The sequence below is a fragment of the Gossypium hirsutum genome, chromosome D10 (genome assembly GCF_007990345.1).
Source record: "Gossypium hirsutum isolate 1008001.06 chromosome D10, Gossypium_hirsutum_v2.1, whole genome shotgun sequence".
Lineage (NCBI taxonomy): Eukaryota > Viridiplantae > Streptophyta > Magnoliopsida > Malvales > Malvaceae > Gossypium > Gossypium hirsutum.
Window position 1 is genome coordinate 8,377,499 of NC_053446.1, and position 16,100 is coordinate 8,393,598.

The window sequence follows — 16,100 nt, forward strand, 5'->3', positions numbered from 1 at the left end:
TATAAGAATTGTGATATTGATATAAAACTTGTTAACATGTGATATAATGATTTTCAGGTTTGCTATTTAATTTGATTTCATGTTATTTATATACTAATTTCTAAGTATGTTAGCAACGCTAAGTATTCAATACTCAACTTATGATTGTGTTTGTTTTCGTGTGCAGGTCTCTAGCAGGTTTTTAGTGGATGGAAGTTGTAAAGCATCCTTGGTTAATAACTCAGCTCAGCTCGAGTCAAATTTGTATTATTTTGTCTAAAAATAGTTAACAACATGTACCTAGGTTGTTTTTTGTGGTTAAATATTGCTTTGGTTAGCTATTGACTTATAAGATTTATTTTTTGAGTTTTAATGCTTGGGCAATGAATGGGTATGCATGGTTATAATTAATAAGCCATTTATTTAACTATGTTAGTTTGAGATGACTTGATTGATAAGTTATTCGTATATTTGGTCATATATATTTGTTTGTTAGGTTGTTGTATATGAAATTGGTTTAAAGCTTAATTAAGTTAGGCAGAAATTGGTTGATATTTGAGTGCATTTAAATGTTCATTTTAGGCCATATTAGATTAGTGTCTCGAGATATAATGACCATGTCTCAATACCCCAAGAACAAAAATAACGAAATCGTACATTTTTGGATATAGGTATTGAGACTTACCAAGCAAGTCTCGAGACATCATGATCCATGTCTCGAGACATGGTGGCTGAGCTGCCACAAATTGATGTGTCAAATTAGGCTTTTCCGACGCACTTAAGGAGCTTTTTCTCTAGCAAAGTAACGTCTTTAATGTAATTTTTTGTTATTTTCATATTTTTGATTAATAAGTGAAAATGTTTCATTTTTGCCCAATTTGTGGCCCAAATTGGCTGATAATGCCATTAGGAGGTCTAATGTATGTTTGAGTGATGTAGGGACGTGTTAGAGGTTAAAAATGAGCAAGAACGACACCAAGGCATAAGGTATCGCGATGTCCATTCTTTGGGATCACGATACCTCCAACAATATACGAGAGTGAAGACTCTCTTCATTGGTATCACGATATCCTCTTCGAGGTATCGCGATACCATATTCGTCAAGAGGACAAACTTGGAGAAAAAGGGTAGTGTTTGTCTACCCGATCTACTAATCACACAAGGCCCGTGTATGGACATTTTTTGCAACGAAAAGTCACCAGAATACACTTCAAAACAGCCAAAAATTGTCGAGGATGAGAGGCACACATTAGCTTAGTTTTAGGTTTAGTTTCTCTAGGTTTTCTTTGTACTTTTCTAGAGTTTTTATTTTTCTCTTCTTCTACCTTAGTTTAGGTTTTATTTTTCTACTTTTTCTACTTTTACTTCTTGTTCTTATTGTTCTTAGTGTTAGCTAAGTTAGTTATTATTGTAGCCAAGGCTTATTTACATTTCCAGTCTATGTACCTTGCTTTCAATACTCTTTAAGCTTTGATTTATGTATTTCAGTTTATTTTACTTTAGATCTATTAAAGCTTATTCCTTTTATGTTTTTTTGCTTTTCTTGTTGAATACTTTTATTTTTTTGCTCTTTAAGTTTTCTTGCATAAAAATCTCAACTTTTATATTTTTCTTAAGCTTTACTTTCATGGCTGCTTTGTTTTCCACTTTCATGTTTATTTTCTTCACTTTGAGCATGAGTAGCTAAACCTTGAAGGAGGTTGATTGATGGAGATGTGGGTAAACTAAAATCTTTGGATGAATGACTAAATCGTAATAAATTGGACTAAATCGAATTGAAATAAGAACTTAGGTAGTGACGCCCCTAAGGGAATATCAAGATAAAGTGAGTTTGGAAGGTAATCTTGTCGCACACTCGTTCATTAGTCTTGGATTAATCGGTGAGATCGAATAATAAATCAAACCTAATTCGTCTAAGTCAGTAAAATTGAGATCGAAAGATAAAATGGAGCCACTTGGTGATTTATGCGATTTAAGTCACTTGTCCAAGGTTCGACAATCCACATCAGAGTCAACCAACCCCATTAGTTATTTATTGGACAATCCCTTAGTTTTGCATTTCTTGCAATTGAGTCCTTAAAATAAATTTTTTTTTGTGAATTCTTCTTGTTATGGATTGTCTTACTATATAATCGTGTTAGTAGCCACTTAGACTTTATTGTGTATGCTAGTTATTGCTCAATCACCTATTCCTTTGGGTTCTACCCCTTAGAATACTTCGTGTTCCATCAAAATTAAAGATCTTCATTATAGTAGCAAGTCTCAGAAACTTTATATAATTGAGAGACTTGTATAGGTTGATGCACTTTTTATTTGAAAGAAACTAATTTGTTCAAGTAAGGAACATTATTCATGTGGGTGCATTTGATTGTAAAACCTTTGTGTTGCGATTTTACAAGCTAAGTTCTCAAGGAAATAATTTAGTGGTAAAAGTTTTAATATTCAAAGATACAATAGTAATGAAATTGTCACTGGGGAGTGATGGATTTACATTCACTAGTTGTGAGTGTTTAAAAATAGTGAGTACTTTTAATTAAGCCAGGCTTTGCAAATATAGGGAAATTGAGTTGCATAAACAAACTTGGTTGTCCCCTGGTGTCTTTGCTCTTTTGTAGTGCTTAAAGAAGTGCTAAGAAGTGTGTGTTACTCAATTTAAAGGGTTTGAGGATCTTGCTAATCCAAATTATGTATACAAACTTAACAAATCACTACATGGATTGAAAGAAGTTTCTCGAGCTTGGTACGAGAGGTTGTCATAGTACTTGATTTGTCAATATTTTCAAAGAGGAATTATGGACAAGACATAGTTTATTTGAAGGTAAAGAGGAACAACAACCATGACACAGATTTATGCTTATGATATAATATTTGGTGCCACATCAATTGTTGCTAAGGAATCTTTTGTAAATATGATCCAAAGTGAGTTCGACATGAGCATGGTAGGCGAGCTGTCTTATTTCCTTGTATTTCAAATCAAGCAATTGGAGGATGGAACATTCTTATCACAAGAGAAATATGTTGGGAAATGTGCCCATATTATAGTAAACATGTAATTATTTTCTATTTATTTGAATTATGAATAAATAAAGTTAATTTTAGATTTCACTGTTATACCTTTTTTATTTTGCATGCATAGCGAAATTGTGACAAGAAAATATTAGCTCATTGATTGTCTAAAGTTCAAACTGAAGATAAGTGGCATTGTAAAGAATGTTTACATTGCGAGAAAGACAACTTACTTCAGTAGATAATCTAAATGAGTCCGTAATTCCGTAAAAGAATCAAAGTGAACATTTGATTCAAATATTAATAATGAGTATTGTTGACACCATTTTTTTTTATGAAAACGGGGTCGACTTGGATTTTGAAAATAAAAACGAAAATGGGAGTCGCCACCAATCTTTTTTGATGAGGTGTGATCAGGTCACCTCGTAAAACGGTTGTTTTTAATAAACGATTTGGATTTTATTAAAACAACGATTTTGGTCTATGAAATTCAGAAAAATGGGTTCGGGAGTCGATTACACACGAGGAAAGATTAGCACCCTCGATACGCCCAAAATTGGTACCTAGTTGATTACTTAATGTCTTGATGTCGAAAATTAAAAAACTCGAAAAGAATTTAAAAATACGATCCCTCTTTATATTGTGTTATTTCAAAATTACTTGAATAAATCAAAATGGAAAATGCCTTCTTATCTCGAAGTAACAAGATATCACATCCAGTAAGTTAGGACACGACACCTCGTATTTTTTGAGAGTAAGCTTGCATTTTATTTTTATTTAAACCTCATTCATTTCAATTTTAAAAGGATATTCAGTTATTTAGGTTCAATATGAGAAAAATCGAAACCCAGTAAGTTAGGGCACGATTTCTCGAATTTTCTAAACATAAAATATTACCTTTATTTTTGAAATTTTATGTGTTCGGAAATTTAAAAGGATATTTTGCTATTTAGGATTAACAAGAAACTTGAGACCCAGTAAGTTCGTGACTACATTGGAATCGGGCTAAAAAGAGGGCTCCAAATTGCAAATAAGTAAAATAGGGTGCCAGGGGACTAAAATAAAGCGCGCTCAAAGCGCGAGGGATCAATTGTACAAATTCCCCGCCCCTTATGCACAATGTTTTGCGCGGGACCAGGTTGGAAAGGGCGCAAAATTCAGTGGCCGAAATTAAGGGTAACAAAAGGCTACATTGAGGGTGCCGCAGAATTTGGGGGACCAAAGGCGCAAATTACCCATTAGGGCAAGCATGCACAGGTCTCCCCTCCTTCAAACGGCGCCGTTTAACCTAATATAAATATCAAAAAGAAAGAAAAAAAAAGAATTTGCTTCATTTTTCAAAGAAAAAAATAGAGGGCTCAGCCCATCTCTCTCTCGCAGGTTCTAAATCCGGCCGATGAGGCCATCACCGTCCTAGGTGATCGGAGCAACGCAAAGGTCGCCCCTTTGGTCCGTTTTTGAAATGCTTGAAGGCCTAAACTCTTAGGCTTCAAGGCCGAAAGGAGAAGAAGAAGCCACGCCCTCTCCCGTCCCGATTTCTATGACCGAACAAGGCTCCGGCGACGGGCTTTGCGGGCGACCTCCGGTATTCCCCTTTCCCATTCCTTTTTTCTTTTTATTAATATTTAAAAAAAGATTTGTAAAAGAAAAAATATGAATAAATAAATAAATCAGACACGAACACAAAGGACAATATTTTGGTTTTTTATTTTCAACATTTGTAAGAGTGTCCAGAAAAAACTACAAGAAATTGCTTGTGGCTTTTATAGCCAGATTACCAACTCTTCATATCTGTTTCGTTTGTTGTTTTCCTATTTGTTTTTTTGCTATTTGTTGGTTTCTGTCTTATTTCTTGCAGGTGGTCTGACACGCGTGGAGGGCCAACGATTGGCGATCAGCGGCGGTGGGCATGCGCGAGGAGGTGAAGCGGCGTGCAGCGCGCCTTAGGGTTTCTGCCCCTCCATTTTGCTAAAAATTAGTCGTGGGCTATTGGGCCTTTAGGGTTCAGGTTTAGTTGGGCTAGTGCTATTGTTTGGGCCTTTCATTTTGGACTGTAATTTTAGACTCTTTAATTTTATGTTTTTATTATTTGGGTTTATTGGTTACTGGCCCCGGGCAAAAATGGGCTCTTACAGCTGCCCCTCTTTGTTCATTGTCGTGTAACGAGAATAGAGCAAAGACTAAGAAAGACCAATTTTGCCCGGCCTCGCCGAGTCTTGACATCTTGGTGCTTTTCTTCTTCAAGTAGCCTCATTCTAGTCCACTGCGTCTTATTTCTCCGATCCTCTTCACGGCATCTTCAGAGAAATACGGCTTATAGCTTCAATCCACTTCATTGCACTTTAGAGAGATAAGGCTTAAATCTACTCTGCTGCAACTCTATAGGGATGAGATTTATGGTTTTATTCCACTCCGCTGCAACTTCAGAGAGATAGGATTGGTTTTCTTTCGTCTGCTCCACTACTGCTTAGGAAGATAAGACTTGATGCGATCTGCTCCACTACTGCTTAGGGAGATAAGATCTGTGGTTTCTTTCGTCTGCTCCACTACTGCTTAGGGAGATAAGACTTGATGCGATTTGCTCCACTACTGCTTAGGGAGATAAGATCTGTGGTTTCTTTCGTCTGCTCCACTACTTCTTAGGGAGATAAGACTTGATGTGATCTGCTCCACTACTGCTTAGGGAGATAAGATTTGGTTTCTTTCGTCTGCTCCACTACTGCTTAGGGAGATAAGACTTGATGTGATATGCTCCACTATTGTTTAGGGGGATAAGATCTGGTCTTCGACCTACTCCGAAGCTGCTTAAGGAGATAGAGTTGGTTTCTTCGATCTGCTCCACTATTGCTTAGGGAGATAAGATCTGCAATCTTCAACCTACTCCACTGCTGCTCAGGGAGATAGAACTACTGCTTATAGAGATAAGACTTGATGCGATCTGCTCCACTACTGCTTAGGGAGATAAGACTTGATACAATCTGTTCCACTACTGCTTAGGGAGATAAGATCTGTGGTCTTCAATCTATTCCACTGCCAACCAGGGAGATAGAATTATCGGCTTCAATGTACTCCACTGTAGTCACAGTGAGGTAAAATCTGCCATCTTCGATCTGCTCCACTACTGCCTAGGGAGATAAGATCTGTAATCTTCAATCTATTCCACTGTCAACCAGTGAGATAGAATTATTGGCTTCAATGTACTCCACTGTAGTCATAGGGAGGTAAAATCTGCCATCTTCGATCTGCTCCACTACTGCTTAGGGAGAGAAGATCTGTAATCTTCAATCTATTCCACTGCCAACCAGGGAGATAGAAGTATCGACTTCAATGTACTCCACTGTAGTCACAGGAAGGTAAAATCTGCCATCTTCGATCTGCTCCACTACTGCTTAGGGAGATAAGATCAGTAATCTTCAATCTATTCCACTGCCAACCAGGGAGATAGAATTATCGGCTTCAACGTACTCCACTGTAGTCTCAGGGAGGTAAAATCCGCCATCTTCGATCTGCTTCACGCTAATACATGAAGACAATATCTGCTTTCTTTGATCTACTTCGCCACCAGTATGGGAAGACAATATCTGCATTTTTGATCCACTTCCTACCAATATAAGAAGGCATGACATGCTATCTACGATCTACTTCACACCAATACATGAAGACAAGATCTGCTTTCTTTGATCTACTTCGCCACCAATATGGGAAGACAAAATATGCATTTTCGATCCACTTCCTACCAATATAGGAAGACATAACCTACCATATTCGATCTACTTCACGCCAATACATGAAGACAAGATCTGCTTTCTTCGATCCACTTCCTACCAATATAGGAAGACGAGACCTGCATCTTCGATCCACTTCCTACCAATATAGGAAGACAGGACTTGCCATATTCGATCTAATTCACGCTAATACATGAAGACAAGATCTGCTTTCTTCGATCCACTTCCTACCAATATAGGAAGATAGGACCTGCCATCTTCGATCTACTTCATGTTAATACATGAAGATAAGATCTACTTTCTTCGATCCACTTCCTACCAATATAGGAATACATGACCTGCATCTTCGATCCACTTCCTACCAATATAAGAAGACATGACCTGTAATCTTCGATCTACTTCACGCCAATACATGAAGACAAGATCTGCTTTAATGTCTTCAATCCATCCCACTGAAACTTCAGAGGTATAGGATCTATTTCTTTGATCTGTTCTCTGGGGAACACGACCTGTAAAATCCATTTCATGGACCTATTTATGCCTAGTGTTTAGGATGTCGTGATTAGAATGAATCAAATACTCCTAACTAGATTTGTATGTATGATATTTGCATGAATGCAGAATGTCATTTTTCGAGAATGATCCCTTTTTAATGTTTGGGTTGTCGTTCCTTGTTGTTCATTAAGGTTCTATCACTGATGTTTTCGCGTTCAGCAAGTATCTTTGACAGAAGATTCAAAGAAATAGTCTCAAATTAGACTATCATTTCTCAAATGTTTTCAACCCTCAGGTTTGGTCAGTTCTAAACAATAGTCCTGTTTCAGGTCATCGTATTATTTAGAAACTTTCAGAGTAATATGCAGAAATCCTTCTGCATGAGTATTGTCAGTCCATTAATCCTTATTTCAATGAAAAATGCTTGAAAAAGATTATCAAAATGGACAAAATGAAATTTTGTTGAGAGCAAAAGCTCTCAACAAACAAATCAATCAAGATAGCAAATTTGCTGAGATACGAGATGAATAAGATGAAAAATATTATCACAATGGATAAGATGGAAATTTGTTAAGACCAAAGCTCTAAATGAACAAATTAATCAAGATAGCAAATTTTTCTAGAATACAAAATGAGAATAAATTAATCAATATGGTGTATTTTGTCAAAATATAAAAAATGAATAAAATGGAAATAGGTGCCCCCGATATCGTAATATGACCTTCTCTGCTCCAAACTCCTTGAGGACCCTTTTGAACCTGATATGTGTTTAGAAGTCCTAGAAGACTCTGTTGATGCCCCAAGATGTAGCATCTCTCCTTTTTATTAATTCGGATAGGACAAGACTACCGCATGCCCCACATTCGATCAAAATTTGAACTGCCTATTCCTGGGTTTTCAATTCAAAACCCCTTTGGTCTCAAGGCGCCCTTTGCGGGTTTTTACCTTGGCCTCTCCTTTTTCTTTTTTCGTTCTTCTTTTTTTTAAATGAAATATTTATTGCTTTAATCAAAATTCTCAAGATTAGGCAGGTTCTTGCCATCCATCTTGGTCAATATAGACACTTTTCCAGATAAGGCCTTCCTCATAAGGTCTTTTCCAGTTTGGCATCCACTTTTTTCTGAAGTCCTTTTGTATGACAAGGATCTTCTTCGATATCAGGTCCCCCTCATGGAATTCTCTGGAGCAAACCTTTTTTGGTGCACTCATATCATTCGCTTTTGGTACATTTGTCCATGACAGATATCTTTCAACCTTTTCTCTTCAATCAAATTTTAACTGATCATATCGGGCGTGGATCCATTATTCTTCATCCAACTTTAGCTTTGGCAAGACACGAAGGGAAGGGATATCAACTTCGATGGGTAAAACTGTCTCTATTCCACGTACGAATGAAAAATGAGTTGCCCCGGTGGAGGTTTTTTATTTTTTTATTTTTATTCTTTTTTTCTCTTTTTTTTGCCTCCACTGAACCGTTCATTTTGGGGCAACATGGTATTAATATTGAATAGACTGCAAACTTCTGATGTCGTGCCGTTGTTTAAATTTAATACATGGTCTAATATGATCCCCTTTTTGGCATACCGTACTAACATATGATTTTCAAGAATTTGCTGACTGTTGCCTTCGTGACATTGGCATATGAAGCAGCTTCCAACCACCTAGTGAAGTAATCAATAGCCACAGATGAATCGATGACCTCTAGAAGCTTTTGGCGAGATCGGCCCAATGACATTCATGCCCTTCATAGAGAAAGTCTATGGAAACGTCATAACATAAAGAGACGAATGAGGCACATGAATCTTGTCTCCCTAATTTTGACACTTATGGCATTTCTTGGTATAGCTGATGCAATCCCCTTCCATTGTGGACCAGCAGTACCCATATCTCATGATTTACTTGGCCATTGCAAAATCAATGCATGTGTTCCTCAGACACCCTTATAGACTTCTTCCAAGATTTTCTTAGCTTCAACAGCGTCCACACGTCTTAGTAGCTCAGGCATATCTTGGGACGATCATGCAAAAATATCTTTGAATTTAATGACGTCTTGTTTTGTCTCTGCGGTGATACAGGCTCTGATCTTCACCTCTTTCTCTTCTCTTAAGCTCACAATTTCCAACTGATTTTTTTTCGTAATGTAGGATCTCTTTTTCGACTTGCTCTACCATCCTTAACAAATCAGGAGATAAACTACAGTCTCGGTCATCTTCAAAGTCCTGAGGTTCCTCTAGACATGTATCTTGCTCAAAAGAAAGTTCTGAGTCAATAGTAGTGTCGCTCATATCATTGATATCTGGAGACCTGTTCTAGGGACGAAGGAAGACTTAGAGAGCTAATGAATCAAAGGGTAATTACCTGTGTGGTATGAGTATGAATGAAATGGAAGGAACAAAAGAATGTTTGCCAAAACAAGACACAAAGATGCATTTCGTTGAAATAAAGAATAATGGACATGTGCCTTTTTCACAAACAGATTTTCTATTGCTCCTAGGCTTAGAGCAATAAGAGCATTCCAAATATTACTCTGAAATGGTCCTAAAAATCACAAGAATCTCCTCCACAGTCCAGTTGTTTAGAACGCCTCTAGGGATGTAGAAACAAACCCTTGATAGGTTTTTTAGTACATTCTTTAAAGGCACAAACATCTTTACCTCCCGAACCATCGATATCTTCAAAGAATTCTAATTCTTTATCATCCATATGGCTCGTCACTAAAGTTCTAAATACGACGTACTTTTAGACTTTAGGAAATTTATTGTATGCAATGAAATGTAATGTTGATGCATGAATGCGTATTTTTGGATTTTAGGAAATTTATTGTATGCAATGAAATGTAATGTTGATGCATGAATGCAAAAAAGAGACGTTGATTCTTGGTTCAATTCTATTAGAACAACTTTACTAGAAAACAAATCTCTTTACACAAAGTGGATATATATACGGTTTTGCCCTTATAAGCGGAGACATTTGATCCTCTTCTTCATCCGAGTGTGAAGATAAATCTCACGAACTCTTCAAAAGGGATGTCTCATCTATCTCCTCTTTGCTTGATCCGGGCCGTGACTCGTTGCTCACTTATCCTCGTGATACTCGTTGGCTTCTCTTTAAGAAAGTTCGATAGCTCTCAAATAATATTTGTCATTTTAAATCCTCGGGCAACGGAACAATAGTCGTGTAGTCCTCTATTAAACTATCATCCTTCTCTTATCACTTTTTTCTTAGACCATATTCGGACAGCCGTATTGTTATCCACTTTATCAAAAAACCCATTTTCTTATGACAAGCTCTCTATTTAACAATCGAACGTGAATCAACACCTCTTGTTTATAATGAAAATGCAATGCAATCATATCCAAAACAAAAGAAAATAGGTTAGTACAAAGCAAAAGCAAGCAAGAATAAATAAAACACATATTCGGGTGACCACTAGGGGTTTGAAGTGGCTCTACCGAGGGTAGGCTCCTAAGGCTCATTATATGCGGTTTGGCTCTAAAGTAAATGTACCTGAACCAGAAGATTCCTCAATCCTCACCCATTATAGGCTCATACGGACCGAGTTTGGTTCAGGGGAATACATTTCCCTATGGCTGCACGGAGATGAAAATCTCACGAAGACATAGGTACGGATGTATCCCGAAAGCGATCCGCTATCCTGCACAGAGGTGAAGACCTTACGAAGGAAATAGCTTCTCACTCCCACTTAAAAGGTGTGACCAACGGTCATGCAATGTAATGTGCGGAGATATAAAAATAAAATACAGAACATTATGAAAAATATTACTCAAAACAAAGGAAATGCAATAAGAGGATCGTAAATTTAAATTGAATTTTTAAATTTCGACAAAAAGGCAAGAAATAATCAACACGTGGCTTGACTCTCTTATTTTGGTTCCCCAGCGGAGTCGCCAAGCTGTTGACACCATTTTTTTTGATGAAAACGGGGTCGACTTGGATTTTGAAAATAAAAACGAAAACGGGAGTCGCCATCAATCTTTTTGGATGAGGTGTGATCAGGTCACCTCGTAAAACGGTTGTTTTTAATAAACGATTTAAATTTTATTAAAACAACGATTTTGGTCTACGAAATTCAGAAAAATGGGTTCGGAGTCGATTACGCACGAGGAAGGATTAGCATTCTCGATACGCCCAAAATTGGTACCTTGTTGATTACTTAATGTCTTGGTGTCAAAAATTAAAAAACTCGAAAAGAATTTAAAAATATGATCCCTCTTTACATTGTGTTATTTCAAAATTACTTGAATAAATCAAAATGGAAAATGCTTTCTTATCTCGAAGTAACAAGATGTCACATCCAGTAAGTTAGGACACGACACCTCGTATTTTTTGAGAGTAAGCTTGCATTTTATTTTTATTTAAACCTCATTCATTTCAATTTTAAAAGGATATTCAGTTATTTAGGTTTAATACGAGAAAAATCGAAACCCAGTAAGTTAGGGCACGATTTCTCGAATTTTCTAAACATAGAAAATTACCTTTATTTTTGAAATTTTATGTGTTTGGAAATTTAAAAGGATATTTTGCTATTTAAGATTAACGAGAAAATTGAGACCCAGTAAGTTAGGGTACAGTTTCTCGAAATTCTAAAACGTGAAACATTGCCTTATTTTAAAATCTGTTACGAATAATGATGATTACAACACTTGAACAAGGTGTATTTGTTTTGTTCGTGATAAAATAGATCGGTTTATTATTATGGGTATATACAAATCAAACATAACTTTTAAAACGATGAAATGAAATGAAACGATAACATAGAGCATGAAATGACAATTCACGAATGAAATACCATGTTAGTAAATGTCAATAATACGAAAACAAATAAACTAATTACAATGTCCATAATGATAATAATCACACCACATGCAACAAATTAACATGCCAATATTAACAATCCAAATACGAAATGACACCATAGAGAACGATTTTATGTAGCTAATAGTATAAGACAAGTAATTTATGAGATAAATTTGAAATGAATGGTAAATATATCAAGCAAACAAAATATGAAACTTAAAAAAAAATACTAATATATTTTAAAATGAATGAATAAAATAAAAAAACAAAACAATATTCTTTTTCCTTGTTCAAAATAATATTTAAAAAAAGGACAATATATATATGGTAGTTTAAAACAAATAATGTAATAAAAAAATTTAAGAGAATATTAGGTGAAACATTTAAAATAAATAATATATGTAAAACTCAAATTGCATAATAATAAAAGAAGAGCTCTTTAAAAAAAATAACAAATAAATTATTTTTTTTTAAATAAATAAATAAAGAATAGTAAGTTAATTAAATGAAATACGACGCAATTGAAATCAGGCCTAAAATTCGAGGTTTAAATCGCAAATAAATAAAAGATGATGGTTCAGGACTACATTGGAATCGAGCTAAAAAGAGGGCTCCAAATTGCAAATAAGTAAAATAGGGTGCCAAGGGACTAAAATAAAGCGCGCTCAAAGCGCGAGGGATCAATTGTACAAATTCCCCGCCCCTTATGCACACTGTTTTGCGCGGGACCAGGTTGGAAAGGGCGCAAAATTCAGTAGCCAAAATTAAGGGAAACAAAGGGCTACATTGAGAGTGCCGCAGAATTTGGGGAACCAAAGGCGCAAATTACCCATCAGGGCAAGCATGCGCAAGTCTCCCCTCCTTCAAACGGCGCCGTTTAACCTAATATAAATATCAAAAAGAAAGAAAAAAAGAATTTGCTTCATTTTTCAAAGAAAAAACAGAGGGCTCAGCCCCTCTCTCTCTCGCAGGTTCTAAATCCGGCCGATGAGGCCATCACCGGCGCCGCCGTGCCCCTCACCGTCCTCGTCCTGGTGATCGGAGCAACGCAATGGTCGCCCTTTTGGTCCGTTTTTGAAACGCTTGAAGGCCTAAACTCTTAAGCTTCAAGGCCGAAAGGAGAAGAAGAAGCCACGCCCTCTCCCATTCCGATTTCGGTGACCGAACAAGGCTCCAGCGATGGCCTTTGCGGGCGACCTCCGGTATTCCCCTTTCTCTTTCCTCTTTTCTTTTTATTAATATTTAAAAAAAAGATTTGTAAAAGAAAAAATATGAAAAAAATAAATAAATAAATCAGACAATAACACAGAGGACAATGTTTTGGTTTTTTATTTTCAATGTTTGTAAGAATGTCCAGAAAAAACTATAAGAAATTGCTTGTGGCTTTTATAGCCAGATTACAAACTCTTCATCTCTGTTTCGTTTGTTGTTTTCCTATTATTATTTTTTGCTATTTGTTGGTTTCTGTCTTGTTTCTTGCAGGTGGTCTGACACGCGTGGAGGGCCAGCGATTAGCGATCAGTGGCGGTGGGCATACGCGAGGAGGTGAAGCGGCGTGTGGCGCGCCTTAGGGTTTCTGCCCCTCCCTTTTGCTGAAAATTAGTCGTGGGCTATTGGGCCTTTAGGGTTCAGGTTTAGTTGGGCTAGTGCTGTTGTTTGGGCCTTTCATTTTGGACTGTAATTTTGGACTGTTTAATTTTGGGTTTTTATTATTTGGGTTTATTGGTTGCGGGCCCCGGGCAAAAATGGGCTCTTACAATTATTATGTCATCTACAATTCCAATTGAGGAGATGACTAGTCTTGGCTATCAGAGCAGTTGACTCCATGAGTAGAGACATAGATGTATTCATTGTTAGAATGATACATTGGACTGGACCCAAGAGGAATTAATTCTAAATCCGTTTGTGAATTAATTCAGTTGTGACGTTCATTGTGTTATTTACTTAAATCCTAAGTTAGACACTGACCATGCATATGCAACTCGTGGTTCGATATAAGTGGAAGCTTATGCTCTAAAGATGATCGAGCCCGTGTTGGGTACATGACTTGTGTTTGGTATGGCTTTACTAGCAACACTGGAATTCATAACTCAATTAAGAGTTAATGATATCCTCTCATTGGCATTGTGTGGATTGATAAATATGGAACGTGGCCACGGGTTGCTAGTTCTCGAACGAGCGATTTATCACAGTCATTTGTTGACGGTGATCATATTAATCATTAAGAAGACACAATGATGACAATGAGATAAAATAGGATTATATTGAGTGAACGGATTTAACTCAAATGAATCAAGGATATCAGATGAGGGTAACACGTACATGACAATGTCATTGGACAAATCAGTTGGATGAAATGATTTCGTAAAGAGTATACAATAAGGAGTTTTCAATCATGGTACTTCTTATGGACTAACTCCATGATTAAGTAATTGCAAATTATCGGAACTATACTTTTGGACATAATTGCCATCAGTAAAGCCTAATTGTGTATGTCCGATTGGTCCTTCCGCTAGCTCAATAAAAGCTCAATTGAATTGCATTTGAATTAGAAGAAAATTCTACGACTTTGGGAATTATTTAATTGAGTTGATTTATTTGATGTGGAATTAAATTAGGTGATCATAAGAATTGTTCAACTAGAGAATTTGATTAAAAAATTTCTTGAAAAATTAATTTGGAAAATCTAAGTGATTTTTGAAAATTTTGATTTTGATAAAGTAAAATTAAATTAATTAAATCAATTAAAATTAATATGATATTTTTTGAAGTTAATTTTCAAGTCTGACAATGACCCAATGGGTATTTGAACTTGAAAATAGGACCTGAGATTGTAAATTGGGCCTGGGAGCCGAATACCAAGACCAAGACCCAAAAACTGGTTGAACCAGGCTCGGTATGTGAAACCGGGCTGACAGTCCAACCGGTGGCTAGACCGGACCGGTCAGGTCATCATTGACCCGGACTAAATTGGCAGCAGCTGAACTGGCTTGGGGTGTCATAAGGGTGTCGCACTTGCATCACCAGACATGGCGGTGCCGATGGTTGCGACGACGACGTCTCAGTGGCCGGCGGTGGTTGGTCTTCGGTGGTTAAGCAGTGGAAGAGTTACACTTTTACTAGAATTCTACTAGAGAATTTGATTTCAGATTAATTATTCAAAAAATAATATTTTTAATAGTTTAATATTAAATGAAATTTAATACTTATCTTAATAGTATTTTATTAATTTAATATAAAATGATTATCTTAATATTAAATTAAATTTAATGTTTATCTTGTAGATAAATATTCTATCATTTTAATAAGATTTAATATTAAATTTATATTATATTAATTTAATATTAAAGTGATTAAGTTTAATCGTAGTTGAACTCTCTAAACTCTCCCTATATAAATAGAGTATTGGGTCATTATTTACACACACTTGAATTCAAGATAAAGTTGTAAAGAGAAAATTCTCTGAAGAGATTATTCCAGAAAATTTCTAGAGATATTTTTCTTATTTAAGACTTGACCTAAAAGTTTAGAGAATTGCAAAATTACCTCATTGGTAATTTTTGTGAAAAACTTTCTAATTTGAAGTGAGCCCACACTCGACAGATGTGAGTTTGAGGATAGTGGAGAAAACTATTCAGTCGAAGTGCTCATCTTAGACGAATCGAAAATGTATAATTTTGATTAAGTATTTATTGCATTAGATATCACAACCAATATATTGTTTTGGAAAAAAAATTTATAAATTCTAGTTTTTTTCTTAAATTTATTTTTCACTGCGTTTTTCAAACCCATTTTTTCCAACAAAATATGCAAAAAATATAGTGAATAAACTCAAGCTTTAGAACCCTAAGCCAACTAGGACACCCATGTTTGTCAATGAGAATTTGTGCGCAGATGTTGAGGGAGTGCCCACTTCCCCAACCACATATAGAAGTATGATTGATAGTCTTTTTTATCTCATAACCAACTGTCTTGATTCGTGCTTTAATGTTGGAGTGTGTGCAAGATACCAGACCAATCTAAAGGAATCTCATGTCAGGGCAATCAAATGAATCATTAGGTGGTACGTTCATGGTA